Raw genomic sequence first — 14,719 nt, forward strand, 5'->3', positions numbered from 1 at the left:
TCTCCATCTCGCAAGGATCTAGACTACTGAAAGAACTGCACAAGAGGCACAAGGTTTATACTGGTTCGGGCCACCGTTGTGGTGTAATACCCTACTCCAGTGTGTGGTGGGTGGATTGCCTCTTGGGGCTGATGATGATGAACAATACAAGGAAGAACAGCCTCGCGAGGGTCTGCTCTTGGCTAGGGCAATGAACTGCTGGGAGGAGTTTGGCCACCTTTCTCTCTCTCTCTCTAAGCTTCCAACCTCTCTATCGAGCCTCCCCTTCCTTTTTTCCAACCCCTTGCTCTGTGGGCGGCTGGTCCTATTTATAGAGGCCCTGGTCCTCTTCCCAAATATTGAGCGGGAAGGGAGCCAACAATGGCGGGCTAATTTGAAGGGGGGGCAGCAAGTATCAGCTATCCTGACAAAAGTAGTCTTCGCCTGCACAAAGCTCTAGTGATGACGCCGTCTTGGGCTCCACAGTGACCTCCGTCTCGTTGTCCTCCTGGTCTTGGTCTCGTTGCACTGAAATGGCAACCTTTGCCTGATGCCTCGGTACTCCGCGGCTGCGCTTGCTCCCTTTGCACCAAAGAGGAAAGGAGGACGCTGCGCGGGCTGGCACCCGCCTAGCACCCTGAGTCGTCATGGCTTGCGTCACGGGCACCTCGCGAGGTATCCCGCCTTGATTTCTCTGCCTCCTCGTGAGCCAGCCTGACGAGGCCGCGCCTGAGGAAGCTCCACGTCGTCCGCCCCGCGAGGCTTGGCCCCTCGCGAGGGTCTTGAGTCTTGTGTTCGTGAAGATGGGCCGTGTCGAGCCCCCTTTGAGCCACGCCGCAGGCTACAGGCAGGCAAGTCTGGGGACCCCCGTTCCCAGAACGCCGGCAGTAGCCCCCGGGCCCAAGGCGTGCCCGGACTTGGCCGTGCTGAGAGGCGAAAGGGCGAGGGCGAAGCGCCGCGGGCCCTAACAGCCTGCGGCCTTGGGCGTCGCGTGGCGGTTGATTGGACGCAAGTGCTTCAGCAACCATGCAGGTTGACAAGGGAGCGGCATTTTCCCAGACTTTGCCTTTTGCTTTCTCCGATTGCTTCTCAGATCCCCTTTCTTGCGCCTCCCCTTTCTTCCTCCAAATTTCCAGATCTACTCCGGCCGCGTGACCTAGGAAGCCATGGCGCCTCGTCAGCCTCCGGCCGAAGCTTGGTACTCTCCTGCTCTGGACTTGCCGAGCGTGTCCGAGGCAGGCCTCGCCCTGCTGCGCCGGATGGCGGCGGCGCAGGGCACCGACGGGGTGCAGGTGTTCAAGGCCGGCTCTGCCACTCCTGAGGGCCGAGGGAGCACCTTTTACCCTCTCTTTGTAAGCTCCATTGCTGCGGGCCTGGTGTCTCCCTTCTCCGAGTTCTTCTTCTCTGTCCTCCGCCATTACAACTTGCAGGCCCTGCATCTCCACCCCAACTCCGTCCTTCTCCTGGCGATCTTTGCTTATTACTGCGAGGCTCACGTAGGGGTGCAGCCCTCGGTGGCCTTGCTGCGCCACTACTTCTCCCTCTGGGTCTCTCGCGGTTCTCCTTCCGCGTGCGCAAGCTTCGTCGCGTATGGCGGCACCATTGCCATCTTGAATCCCGGGAAGAGGATCGAGGGCTTCAGGAGCAAGTGGGTCTTGGTAGATGCCGGGCGCATCCACCCTCGGCTGATCCTGCCCGCGGAGCAGCCCGCGAGCTCCAGCGAGTGGTGCCGGGCAGACCTCACGAAACCCCGCGCGAAACTGGTGTTGGAGAAGATGGACGCGGGCCTGAGGCCGGTCAGCACGGCGGCGGCGAAGTTGTCCGGTGCGTTGCTGCTGAGGGAGTTCCTGGAGCACCAGCTGGCTCCACTCCGGCAGTACTCACCTCCGATGTGGAGGCCTCATCCGAGCCCCGCGGCCTTGGGCGACGAAGATTTGGCCGCAGTCCTCCAATCTCTGGTCGGGGGCGAGGTGGCAAGGTTGGAGGGCGCTCCCAAGCCCTTGTTCCTTCGCGACGACTGGGAGCAGGTGGTGGAGTCCATGCCCGTTTTCAACGGGGACGGGCCCGTGCCTGTGGCGGCTTCCGAGGGACTGGTGAACTGTCCTCCGGCGACTCCAGCAAAGAGGAGGACGAGGAGGAGCGGGAAAAGGGGCCTGACTCCGAGGCGACCGATGGAGAGTCGAGGGCTCCCCTCCCCCGGTGCAGGCCCCGCGATCTCCGCCTTTCTTCGAGCGACGATGACGAGGACGGAGACGAGCAGGTTGGCGGGAGCTTGCCCCTGATCCCGAAGAAGGACAGGTCCGGGCTGATCTTACGCGAGTCTGCCCCTGCCCCGAGGCAGTCTGCAGACGCGCCTTCTGCTTTCGAGGTTGACCCTTCCAGCCAGCTGTCAGGCTTCAAGTTTGGCCGGAGGCTGCCCAAGCTCACCAGCGACGACCCGTAAGTGCTTGACCCTTGTCTTTATTTCTTGTTCCGCTTCCGAGGCTTGACGTTCGCATCTCTTGAATAGGCTGGCGCCCGCGGCGAAGAAGCCGAAGGGGGCTCCTGAGGCTCCATCTGCGGCAGCGCCTCCACCTGTGGAGGGGGGTGACCGTGGCGCGCGGGCTTCTCCTGCCCGGTCGTCCTCGCGAGGCCTGGCCGAGCTAGCTGGGGCGAGCTCAGCCCCCATGGCCCAAGTGACTCCCGTGGTGCCTTTGCCCACTGCCGCCACCACAGCTGCTGGGGTGCAGCAGGCTCCACCTCAGGACGCTGTGGTCTTGCCGTTGCCGCCTTCTTCCCCCGTTCCGGCGACTGTTGTTTCTCCAACTCCTCCTGCCATCCTAGAGCGTGCTGTTGCTGGACTGGACCGGCTGTGGTAGGATCTTCTTGCCGACCCTCGCCTGGTGGCCGCGCGCTTGGAGCTAGCTTCAGGATGGATTCGCTCCGACGCCTTGATCCGGGCGGCGCTGGTTCAAGCCTCGACGGATTGCGACAAGGAGAGGCAGGCCGTCCTTGAGACGAAGGCTGCTCGTGACGCAACCCTGGGGGAGGTGGTTGAAGTCTGCGATCATTGCAAGGCGCTGGAGGACGAGCTGCAAGGCCTGCGGGACCAGCTCGCGAAAGAGGTTCGTCTTCGCCAGGAGCAAGAAGAAGGCATGAAGGCTTGCGAGGTGGCCATCGAGGGCCGGGAGGCCAAGCTCAAGAAGCGCCGCGACCGCCTGGGTGCGCTGGGGAAGGAGTTGGAGGCGACGAAGGTCGAGCTGGACAGCAAGGCCCAGGTTCTTGCCGAGGATCGCGTGGCCTTCGCAAACATGGAGAAGAAGGCTCGTGCTTCACTGAAGATGCTCTACGCCAGTGGCCTGGAGAGCCCGCTGGCTGGCGCCGAGGATGGCCCCGCCAAGCTGCTTCCCTTCCTGGTTCGTGCTCTTGAGGATGTCACCCTTGGCCTTGGCCCCACGGCCGAGGCCGAGGCGCGTGTCATGTCTTCTGCTGCGCCGACGCGGGTCTTCACCCACATCTACCTTCGCGACCCCAGCGCCGACCTCGACAGCCTGTTGGAGCCAGTAAGCAGCGAGGGTGCTGCCGCCGCTGCCGAGGCCGTGAAGGGTCGCGCGGAGGCTCTGCTGGGGAAGTTCCGGGCCTTCAGTACCAAGTCGAAGCAGGATGCTGCCGGTCCTGCTGCTCCAGGAGGCGGGGCCACCCGCGCTGCTCTACCGCCGCCGAGTGACTCCGCTACTGCTCCTGTCCTGCTTTTAATTCCTGCACATGCATCATGCCTCGAGGAGGCATTTAAACTCGCATTTGGTATTGACGACAGTATGGACTGTAATATTTGCTTTTAAATTCCTTGAATTTTATGCTTTTCTTCCCTACTTGCTTGTGTTCTACGCCGGCAGAGCCCGGTCCCGCACGTGCCTCACCCAGCATTAGCCCCGACCGGAAACCAGGACGGGACCAAAGGAGTGAGGGGCTACGGAGATAGTTAGGCTACTGAGTCGCGATGCTCAGGAGTCCCCCTTGGCGCACGAACAACAAGTAGGGAGGTGTGATGTAGGTGGATCTTCCGTTTTACGTCTGTAGAGCCCGACTCTGCGCGTACCTCACCCAGCATTAGCCCCAACCGGAAACCAGGACGGGACCAAAGGAGTGAGGGGCTACGGAGCCAGTTAGGCTCCTGAGTCGCGATGCTCAGGAGTCCCCCTTGACGCGCAAACAGCAAGTGATGAGGTGAGATGCAAGTGGGACCACCGTTCTACGTCTGCAGAGCCCGGCCCCGCGCGTGCCTCACCCAGCATTAGCCTTTCGGAACTAAGGAGTGAGGGGCTACGGGACCAGTTAGGCCCCTGAGTCGCGATGCTCAGGGGTCCCCCTTGACGTTCAAACGGCCTTCATACCTTGGTTCCGCTCGGGGAGAGACGCGCGGCGAACCAGGCCCGAGGGGCCTGGCTGGGTGGCGTACGTCTGGGCATGACCCAGGCGCAGCCCCCGTGCCCAGCCCCCTCGCGCGGCGCTCCCGAGGGGAGGCGTTGCGATGAGGCTAGACACTGAGCTCTGGGCTCCCTGAGGTTGATGTGGCCCGGGGGCCACCCTCAGTTGTTTATCACCAGCACGGAGCATAGCGCTTCCGCATGTGTACGGGCATAGCCGCTCCTCGGCAGTGTCGTCAGCCAGCACGGAGCATGGTGCTTCCACTGGTACGTGGGAGGGGGCTCCCCTCCGGGAGGAACCCCCGGGGCGTGTACAGCCCCGCCCTGACACGTGGCCGGCACGGTAGGGCTAGGTGAGGTGTATCTGGGCACCCGTGAGCCAGCGCGGGACTCATGGGGCCCTACCTCTAGGCGGGTTGCGCCTGGCACTGGGCCTTATCTTGTGCTGTGTTCCTGCAAATTTGGTTAGATGCCGGCACTCTACGTCCTCGGGTCCCGGCCCTCGAGCTTGTCTCAGCCGTCGCTGGTATGCCAGGTCGCGATGCCGTGGACATGGCCAGAGGGTGAGGGCTGGAGAGCCAGCCTGAGTCGCGATGCTCAGGTACCCCCCCTTTAACGTGCAAGTGGTCGACATGGAGAAGAAGAGGTGCCATGGACAGGCATCAAGTAATCAAGCATGACGGGCGAATGCATAGCCAGAAATAAACGCAAGGGAGATACATGCCGCTGGGCCTGGCCCGAGCGACTTGGGGATGATGCAGCCCGAGGGGCGCCCCCAACAAAGCAAGCTAATGACATGAAATAAAAGGGATACATACCGCAGGGACGGACCCACGCGGCCTGGGAACGATGCAGCCCTGGGAGGGCACTCCCAGTTGGAAATGAAACTTGTAAGATGTCACCTGAAGGTGTCGAGGGCGAAGGGGTGTTGGTGCAGCAAACTCGGTGGGCTGCGGAAGCCGATCCTCACGAGCCCCCAGGCCCAGGGGCCTCGGGTGGCTCCGGAGGCACTGGTAGCTCTTCGCGAATCATCTCTATCTCCGCCAAGGCTGCGGATCGCCTGTCTTCTTGAGCCTCCATGATGTCCCTCATGAGGCGCTGGCGCGTTGCAGCCGCGCTCGACAAGCCGTAAGGCATGCGAACGTAGCTGTGGGGCGGACCCCCGCAGCGCCCCACTTGCGAGGGCCAGAGGCGCTCCATCGTAGCGACTTGGTTGAGCCCTGGTACATTGATGCAGACGCGCAGCCAACCATCCTCGCCTGGATGGAGAGCCACAGCCGGTAGACGGCGGCAACCCCTCATGATTCTTGATTCCTGTAGTTCTTGAATGGCCTTGTGGACGAACTCCTGCGGGTCTGACCTTCCTTGCCTTGCTCCTTCTTGAGGGAAACGTGCTTCGTAACACGCCTCCATGTGGTGCCCAAGCGCCTCCCTCGTGACCTTGGCCAGGTCGGTGGCCCTCCAGGGGAGAGCCCCCGAGCCCTGCCTGAGGAGGGCGCCGGGCGCGCTTTCCTATGCGATGGAAGGAGGTTCCCCCTGGGCAGATGCGGGCCCTGAGGGGCCCACCTCCCGAGGGGCTAGTCCGGACGATGTCTTCTTCTTCTTGGGGGTGGTCTCGGGAAGCCTCCTGCTTCCGCGATCCGGGTCTTCCAGTGATGCGGCCTGAAAGGCTCGCTCCAGGGAACACACTGCATCCTTCTCTTCACAGGGCACCGTGATGACTCCGCCACTTCCTGGCATCTTGAGGACGTTGTAGCCATGGTGAGTTACAGCCATGAACTTGGCCAGCGCTGGGTACCCGAGGATGGCGTTGTACGGCAGGCGGATGTGGGCGACGTCGAAGTCGATGAGCTCGGTGCGGTAGTTGTTGTGTGCCCCGAAGGTGACAGGGAGGCGGGCCTGCCCAATCGGGACCGTGGAGCCGTCGGTGACTCCGGAGAAGGGCTTGGTTGGCTGAAGCTGGTCGTAGGGCAGTTGGAGATTGTTGAACGTTTCCACGGACAGGACGTTGAGCGCTGCCCCACCGTCGATGAGGGTCCTGGTGACCAGTACATTGCTGATGACTGGGGAGCAAAGCATCGGGAGGACCCCAGTTGTGGCCGCACACTTGAGTTGATCCGCTGAGCTGAATGTGATGGAGCAGGCCGACCACCTGAGAGGGTGCGTTGCTTCAAGCCTGGGGAGGACTGCATTCACTTCGCGGGCAAACTGCTTGAAGATGCGTTGTGAGGCTGGGGCTTGAGCTCCGCCCAGGATGCAGGCGATTGCGCGTGGCTCCTGGAAGCCCCCAGCCCCTTCGTCTCGATGGCGGTCCTCGTTTCTCCTTGGCTGAGGCGGCAGTGGAGGGAGGCCTGCGTTGCCCTGTGGGCGATCCTCAGAGGCTGATCCCTCCAGTCCCCCTCGCGAGGCAGGTCTCGCCAGCGATCCTCGCGAGGTTGATCGCGCCACCCTTGGCGCGGGCCGCGGTCTTCCCAGCGTCCTGCGTTTCTTCCTCCTCCTCGGCCGTAGCCCCGATCGGCGCGTTCGGGACGACGGCCGATCCTTCCTTCTCGCACGGCGCGGAGTTCTTGGCATTCGTTGGTGTTGTGGGTGTGGAGGTCGTGGTACACACAGTACCGGCCGCCCCTGGAGAACTCAGGCAGATCTTTGCCCCGCTTGGTGTCTGGTTCTGCCGCGAGCACGGCAGCCCCCTTGCGCTTCACATCCTTGGCCTTGGGCTTCTTCTCTTCTGGGTCTGCGGCAGGCAGCTCGAGGAGGGAGAGGCGTCCCTCCTCAGCCCTGGTGCACTTGGTCGCCAAGTTGAACAGCTCCAGGGAGGTGCACAGGTCTTCATGCATCGCCAGCTCCTCCTTCATCTTGACGTCGTGCACACCATCGGAGAAGGCCGAGATGATGGCCTCCTCGGACACCTTGGGGATCTTGAGGCGCGCGCTGTTGAAGCGCTGGATGTACTTTTGCAGGGTCTCTCCGGGTTGTTGCTTGATGCGGCGCATGTCGCTCACGGCGGGTGGCCAGTCGCAAGTACCTTGGAAGTTGGCGATGAAGCGGGTGCGCATCTGGTCCCAGGAAGAGATCGTGCCTGGAGCCAGATTCAGGAGCCAGGTGCGAGCTCCTTCCTTGAGCGCCATGGGGAACCAGTTCGCCATGACCTTCTCGTCCCCGCTGGCAGCTTCGATGCCCAGCTCATAGAGCTGGAGGAACTCTGCAGGGTCAGTCGTGCCATCGTAACGAGGAGGCAGGTCTGGCTTGAACTTGCCGGGCTACGCGATGCTACGCAGCTCGGTGGTGTAGGCACGGCAGCCTGCGGTGGCCACGAAAGGCTTCGGCTGGTGGAGAGCTTGGTCTTGAGGGTCCCCACACGCTGCAGCTAGGAGCAGCGCGGGGTCTTGGCGTGCCGGAGCCGGAGCAGGGTCGCAGCATGCCGGAGCAGGGAGCGCCGGGCAGCTCCTTGCGGGCGAGGGACTTCTTGGCAGCTCCGTTCTTGCTGCGCTGGCACCTGACGGAGCGGGTTCCGCTCGGGGGCCACGCGCCTTGGAGCCACGGCGTCTTCTTGGAGAGGAGGCGGCTAGTACGCCCCCGGAGCTTCGTCGCCCGCGCGGGGCGGGGTGCGGCGCAGCGGAACGGACGGCGCGGGAGAGCCCCCCGCGGCGCGGACGAGATCGGCGACGCGTTCGAGCCACTCTTCGTAGACGTCATCGACGGGACGGTAGCGCAGGAGCTCGTTTGCCGCGATGAGCGCAGCTCGAGCCTCCAAGGGTGCGCGGAGCGCGCAGGACGAAGAACCAGCTGGTGTGAGCGATGTTGTAGCGGTGCGGCCGTCTTGCCACACGGACGGATGCTGAGACGACACTTGCTGCTCGCCCCCCACCGGGCCGGTGGCGGCGTTGATGGCAGGTGATGGGGAACGATGAGGACGTCCGCCGACGGGCGCCGTCTGGGCAACGCGAGAAGCGATGGCGGCCCGGCGCTCGGTGCGGGCCCGATGAGCGTCGGACATGGACGCGACGGTCGGAGGAGAACGGTGCGGTGGAAGACGAACTCCGGCGCACCCCTACCTGGCGCGCCAAATGTCGAATTTCGGGTTCCGGCAGACCCTTAAGGTTCAAACTCTAGGGTGCGTGCAAAGATTACGTCTTCTAACTCTCCGTCTCGCAAGGATCTAGACTACTGAAAGAACTGCACAAGAGGCACAAGGTTTATACTGGTTCGGGCCACCATTGTGGTGTAATACCCTACTCCAGTGTGTGGTGGGTGGATTGCCCTCTTGGGGCTGATGATGATGAACAATACAAGGAAGAACAGCCTCGCGAGGGTCTGCTCTTGGCTGGGGCAATGAACTGCTGGGAGGAGTTCAGCCACCTTTCTCTCTCTCTCTCTCTCTCTAAGCTTCCAACCTCTCTATCGAGCCTCCCCTTCCTTTTTTCCAACCCCTTGCTCTGTGGGCGGCTGGTCCTATTTATGGAGGCCCTGGTCCTCTTCCCAAATATTGAGTAGGAAGGGAGCCAACAATGGCGGGCTAATTTGAAGGGGGACAGCAAGTATCAGCTATCCTGACAAAAGTAGTCTTCGCCTGCACAAAGCTCTGGTGATGACGCCGTCTTGGGCTCCACGGTGACCTCCGCCTCGTAGTCCTCCTGGTCTTGGTCTCGTTGCACCGAAATGGCAACCTTTGCCTGATGCCTCGGTACTCCGCCGCTGTGCTTGCTCCCTTTGCACCAAAGAGGAAAGGAGGACGCTGCATGGGCTGGCACCCGCCTGGCGCCCTGAGTCGTCATGGCTTGCGTCATGGGCACCTCGCGAGGTATCCCGCCTTGATTTCTCCGCCTCCTCGTGAGCCAGCCTGACGAGGCCGCGCCTGAGGAAGCTCCACGTCGTCCGCCCCGCGAGGCTTGGCCCCTTGCGAGGGTCTTGAGTCTTGTGTTGGTGAAGATGGGCCGTGCCGGGCCCCCTTTGAGCCACGCCGCAGGCCGCAGGCAGGCAAGTCTGGGGACCCCCGTTCCCAGAACGCCGACACCTTCCCCGGCAAAGAGGATCTAGCTGGATCTGTGACCAGTGGTGAGTAGAGAGAGTGTGTGGCCACCGCTGTCGTGTTTAGATCTGGAGAGGACGAGACAGTTTGAAGAGAGCAACACTAGCAAGCAAGCGCGGAGGCTCCTGCCTATATAGTGGAGTACTAGTTTTCTTTTGTCTACCGGCCGGAGCCGGCTTGACCTCGGCAATGACTGTCGAGAAGTCTTCATGCATGTGCCCCGGAGGCGCAGTTGTCATCATTTTGATCTGAAGCATCGGATTATAACATATAACATGAAAAAATGCCACATGACAAGAAATCATAGCCTCACTGCCCAAAGGAGACAAGATGAATCCCGACAGACGAACTAGACGAGGATCAAAGCTCAAATTAAAGATAAACTCGTAGAAAAGGGGTTCGTCGATAGATGTCCTAATTAACATAGCTGGCTTGACCTAGATGGCAGCCGAGTAGTCTTCGTGCATGTGCCCCCAATGACTAGCCCAACTCAGTTGTCGCTGTTTAACCCTCGCAGTGATCCGAAGCACATGACACCTAATTTTGCGAGATGACAAGAAACATTTTTTAGATTTCTCACCAGAACTACAGCCATGTACAACACAGCCTGCACAATATGTAGACGATAGCCAATCCAGGCGTGTCTGCTGGAGTCTGGTCACATGCATGGACGAACTGATCTTCCATGTCTTGCAGGGATCGTCCATGTACCAATGTATGTACTACTTCTATTAACTCACCAAACTTGCGGGGCCGGGGAGTGTGCCTATGGTCGGTTCTCAATTGTGGTCCCACATGTGTGTGCAAACGCAATATGACGCGCGTTCCATTCGGAGAGCGGCGTGCCAGACCGATCGACCGTCTGGGGTGCAACACGAACGCGACAGGCGTGTTGTATACACCGTACATGTGTACCACCGTTTTCTTGAGGCTTTGCTCCATGGCGCAATCCATGGATACAAAATTAGTATACTGTACTATTTAAAAGTCGAGGGAGGGGCTTTTCCCGCGTGCTAGGCGGGGCAGGTCCGCCTAGTCGGTTCGATAGAGACGCGAGAAGATGAGGGAGTAGGCTGCTGCAAACATAGGGTTGTGTGATTTGACAGTGAGTTACTGCTGGACAGGTGGGGCCCGGTGATTTGACTTGCCATTATCATTTTAACTGCGGCGCTATGACTGGCTTGAGTCTCCCGATTCCTGACCACCTCCATACAGGTGCCTCTCCTGATGCTCCACCATGTGGAGGTTGGTTCTTGCTTGAGAGCCCACTCCTCCACTTTTTCCTTGCCTCTTTCCCCCAGATATGCAAAAATGCCATGTAAAGCGGGCCTATAGCCCACTATTGTACTTAATCCTACAGGTGCTAAGCCTGCCACATAGGCATAAAGTCTGATGTGGCAAGTTAATTAAGAAGAGACAGACTAGTTTGGTGACCCCAGGAAGAAACGGTGATAAGCACGTGTACCTAGATGAAGCAAACTTAGCAACAAAAAACTAAGCACCTGTGCATTGGGGACTTGAGTTGCTAAGCCATTTAATGCCCATAGCACCTCATCTAAGTACCATTTCATTGGAAGAGCTCACTCCTTGGCAAATGCAATAAATACTACGAAGAAAGAGATAGAGAGAAGTAAACAAAAAATACTCTTATAGCCAACCTTATAGCTAACCTTGTTGTATGAGTGACTAAGTGATGACTATGTATGACATGCCAACATCAGATAGCCTAACGCACAGTATTAAATCTCCAAGGGCACGACCGCGCGAGCGAGGCGACGGTCATGGTAGGCGCGACCATGATACGGGCTGCTGGCAGCCCTTGGATCTAAGATCGAATGGTCGCATGCCAAGTTGCTGAAAATTTGCAGAATAACCCTCCCGAATAGGATATTCACCCATAGGTCTAGAATCACACCATGCAACCGTTCGATCTTAGATCCAAGGGCTCTCAGAAGCCCGTATCATGGGAGAATGGAAAGCTTCGTATCACCTGTAATTTTCCCGACGCTTGACATGACATCGAAAGCCATTTAATTGGGCGTCGAGTAGACATGACATCTAATTGGGCCCCCATAGTACCGTGCATGAATCCGTTTATCCACCAGGCAAGCCAGTACCCTGTCATTCGCACACGCCCCCCAACTCGACATTTTTACAATCGATAAACCGCTCCTAGTCGTCACGTCCTTTCACATTACGGCAGTTCCACTAATCCTAACCCTCCTCCCAAATCCATGGCGTCCTAAATCTCCATGATCGGCGGTGAGTACAAGGTTAGAACCATCACCGGCGATGAGTTCTACATCATCTACACCCGTTCTTCTACAAAGGTCAAAGAATGCCTTGCTCGCTTCAAACGCATGTTCGAAAACTCAAATGATGAGTGGGTCGCTAGGCTAGATGTTGAGTACACCACATTCCTGGGAAGCGAGAAGAATCTAAAGGAGGAAGAGAAGAAGAAGCCCGCCGTGATCCAGGTTTGCATGCATGACTTATGCTTGGTCTACCACATATGCCATGCCGACATTGAGTGCCAGGATTTTAAGAATTTCCTCAAGGATGGCCGAGTCAAATTCGTTATTGTAGACTTTAGGAACAACAAGGAAATCCTGGGTCGGATAGACCTCGTTATAGGCGACCCCTTTGACCTCCAGAAGAAAGGGCTGGTGCCCTCCCGTGATCAGCCTTCAATGATGACCCTAGCAGGAACCATGGTTCATCCTTCGTATGGTACACTGAAGAAACCTCCGTTCAAGTTTCATCATGCATGGGAGTGGAATGTACTAGATATAGACCACATCCACTACGCTGCAATGGATGGCTACCTTTGTTTCAATATCTACAAGGGTTGGATGAAGAGCAAGAGCCAAGTGTGCGGTTCAAGCAAAGAAGTATCAGCCAAGAGGAAGAGGGACAAGGACGAAGTCGAGGACGTGGATGAGGAGTCCGAGTAAGGTGGCAGTGTCGTTGCTCATGGTGGTTCTAATGCAGTGTCTACCGGATTAGTTGCTTAGTTTAATTTCAGGTGTGCTTAGTTTTATTTGAGGGGTGTGTTGTGTTGAGCCCCCAGTAGAACTATGTTATGTTTCTTCTCGTTATATTTTGTACATTTCATCTTTTAGTTGGTATAGTACTACCACTCGTTTCTTCACATTATATACGTACAATATATATGGCCAACATCATATAGCCAGCAGTTTAGTTGTCAAAGAATTTCAGGGTGCTTAGTTTTGTCAAAGAATTCCAGGGTTCTTAGTTTTATTTGAGGGGTGTGTTGTGCTGGAGACCATTAACTTATCATTGTGAGAATCGGCTTATTTTTGTCATGTAACATGGTCAACGGGTTTGACGTGAAAATAACAATGTCTAATGGCATTTCTAATATACGCTGCCTCCCCCCAGATTTTCTTTACAGAGGCAACATAGAACTATATGAGTGCCCTATTAAATTTTGGAATTATTCCGGGTTCGTTTGGCCTTTTTTATAAATTAATTGATTTTCTGGTCATTTAATGTGCATAATTCAAATTTGAACTACAAGCACATGCTCCCATGCACCAAAGTTGATTGAAAAATCACATGTGTGTCCTCGGGTGAATTTCTAGGTCACATGCAAGAAATGGGAATGAAATTCAAACATCTGGGCATCGTGGTTTGGCCGAAAACATTGAGAAGCTTGGTTTTAAAATTCTTGTAAATCCATAACACGCCTGAAAATCATGAAACTTGGCATGGTGTCATGTCATGGTACTACCATGCTGTGGTAAAAAAAATTGCAGAATAGGAACAAGTTTTGGTATAAGTTTCTTGCAAACTGCAGCTTCTCTCAAGAAGGCCCGTGGTTCTGAGAGGGAACGTGTCACCTTTGTGTGCATAATTCAAATTTTAAATACAAGCACATGCTCCAGCGCACCAAAGCTGGTTGAAAAATCACAGGTGTGTCGGGTAAATTTCTAGGTCCCATGCCAGAAATGGGAATGAAATTCAAACATCTAGGCGTCATGGGTCGGCTGGAAACACTGAGAAACTTGGTTTTTCAATTCCTGTAAATCCGAAACACACATGAAAAGAGGTGCACGCACGCACTCGTCCTCTCTCACACACGCATCTGTAGCTACAAATTGTAGTGTTCTCAACCATCCGATTTGCTCTATCATAGGTTTCACATTGCTCCTTGGCCTTGAGATTGAGAGGTTTAAAACACGGAGGCTAAGATGGAGGCGCGAGGTTTTGGTTAATGTGCGGGCCGCACACAGCACCAACACGACACGAGCTTCGTCTGCCTGGTGCACATGCAGTCGGGTGAGTTGTCCAAGTATAGACACAACCAGGCCCTCGTTGGTATTCGCGCCTCGACTTTCGCTGGTCATAGTGGAGAGTAGCATAGACTAGTTACTAGTCTATGTTACTAGTACCTTCATAGTGGGTAGTGTCATATAGTATATGCATAATTTGGCAACGAGCGCTCTCTATATGTACCACATTTTTTCTTTAATTACATCTTGTTAGTTTTGCTCCATGGCGCAATCCATCGATACTACTACTGTACAAATGTATACATCTTTTAGAAGGCTCGAGAGCGGGGTCGTTTAGCTTGGTCCTTTTCATGAGAGGCGAGGGCCTTTGTGATTTGACGGCTCATTACTGCTGGAAGGCAGGGCCTTGTGATTTGACTGCTCGTATAAATGTGCCAATGACCTGAGGAGGAGCAAAGAACCGTGCGATATACTCAAGTTTTCCACTGGAGTATGATGGAGGAGCACGAAACACCGCAGCCCAGTGCCATATCCTCTACTCTCTACTCTTATTATATATTGCTAGCAAGAGGCATTGTTCTATTGGTGATAAAGAATGATCTAATTTGCTAGTCATCTCATTTTTAGCATTGTTCTATTCATGCCTCGCAGAGAAGGTGACACGTGCGGCCAAACACCCGAAGCAAAATAAGAAACAAAGGAACAAAAGAAGAAGGAGGATTATCACCCCAAAAAAGAAGGAAGACGCACACACAAGTCTGGGGCGCTGCTCTCACTACATGAAGGGTTGCTGGCCGCGGAGTCATAACTGCTTCTTCATCGCCTCCACGACCTCCATCTCCTTGCGCGTCTCCTCCGCCATCTTCATCATTGTGTCCATGACGCGGGATTTCTCGACGCGAGCCTTCATCATATGTTCCACGGCCGCATTACGCACCTTGACACCAGCCGGGTGCTCGATGCGGAGCTTCGCCAACTCCTCCTTATGTTCCATGACGAGGGCCTGCAACATCTTCATCAAGGAAATATTATTCCCATGCAGCTTCTTC

The sequence above is a fragment of the Triticum urartu genome, chromosome 6 (genome assembly GCF_003073215.2).
Source record: "Triticum urartu cultivar G1812 chromosome 6, Tu2.1, whole genome shotgun sequence".
NCBI lineage: Eukaryota > Viridiplantae > Streptophyta > Magnoliopsida > Poales > Poaceae > Triticum > Triticum urartu.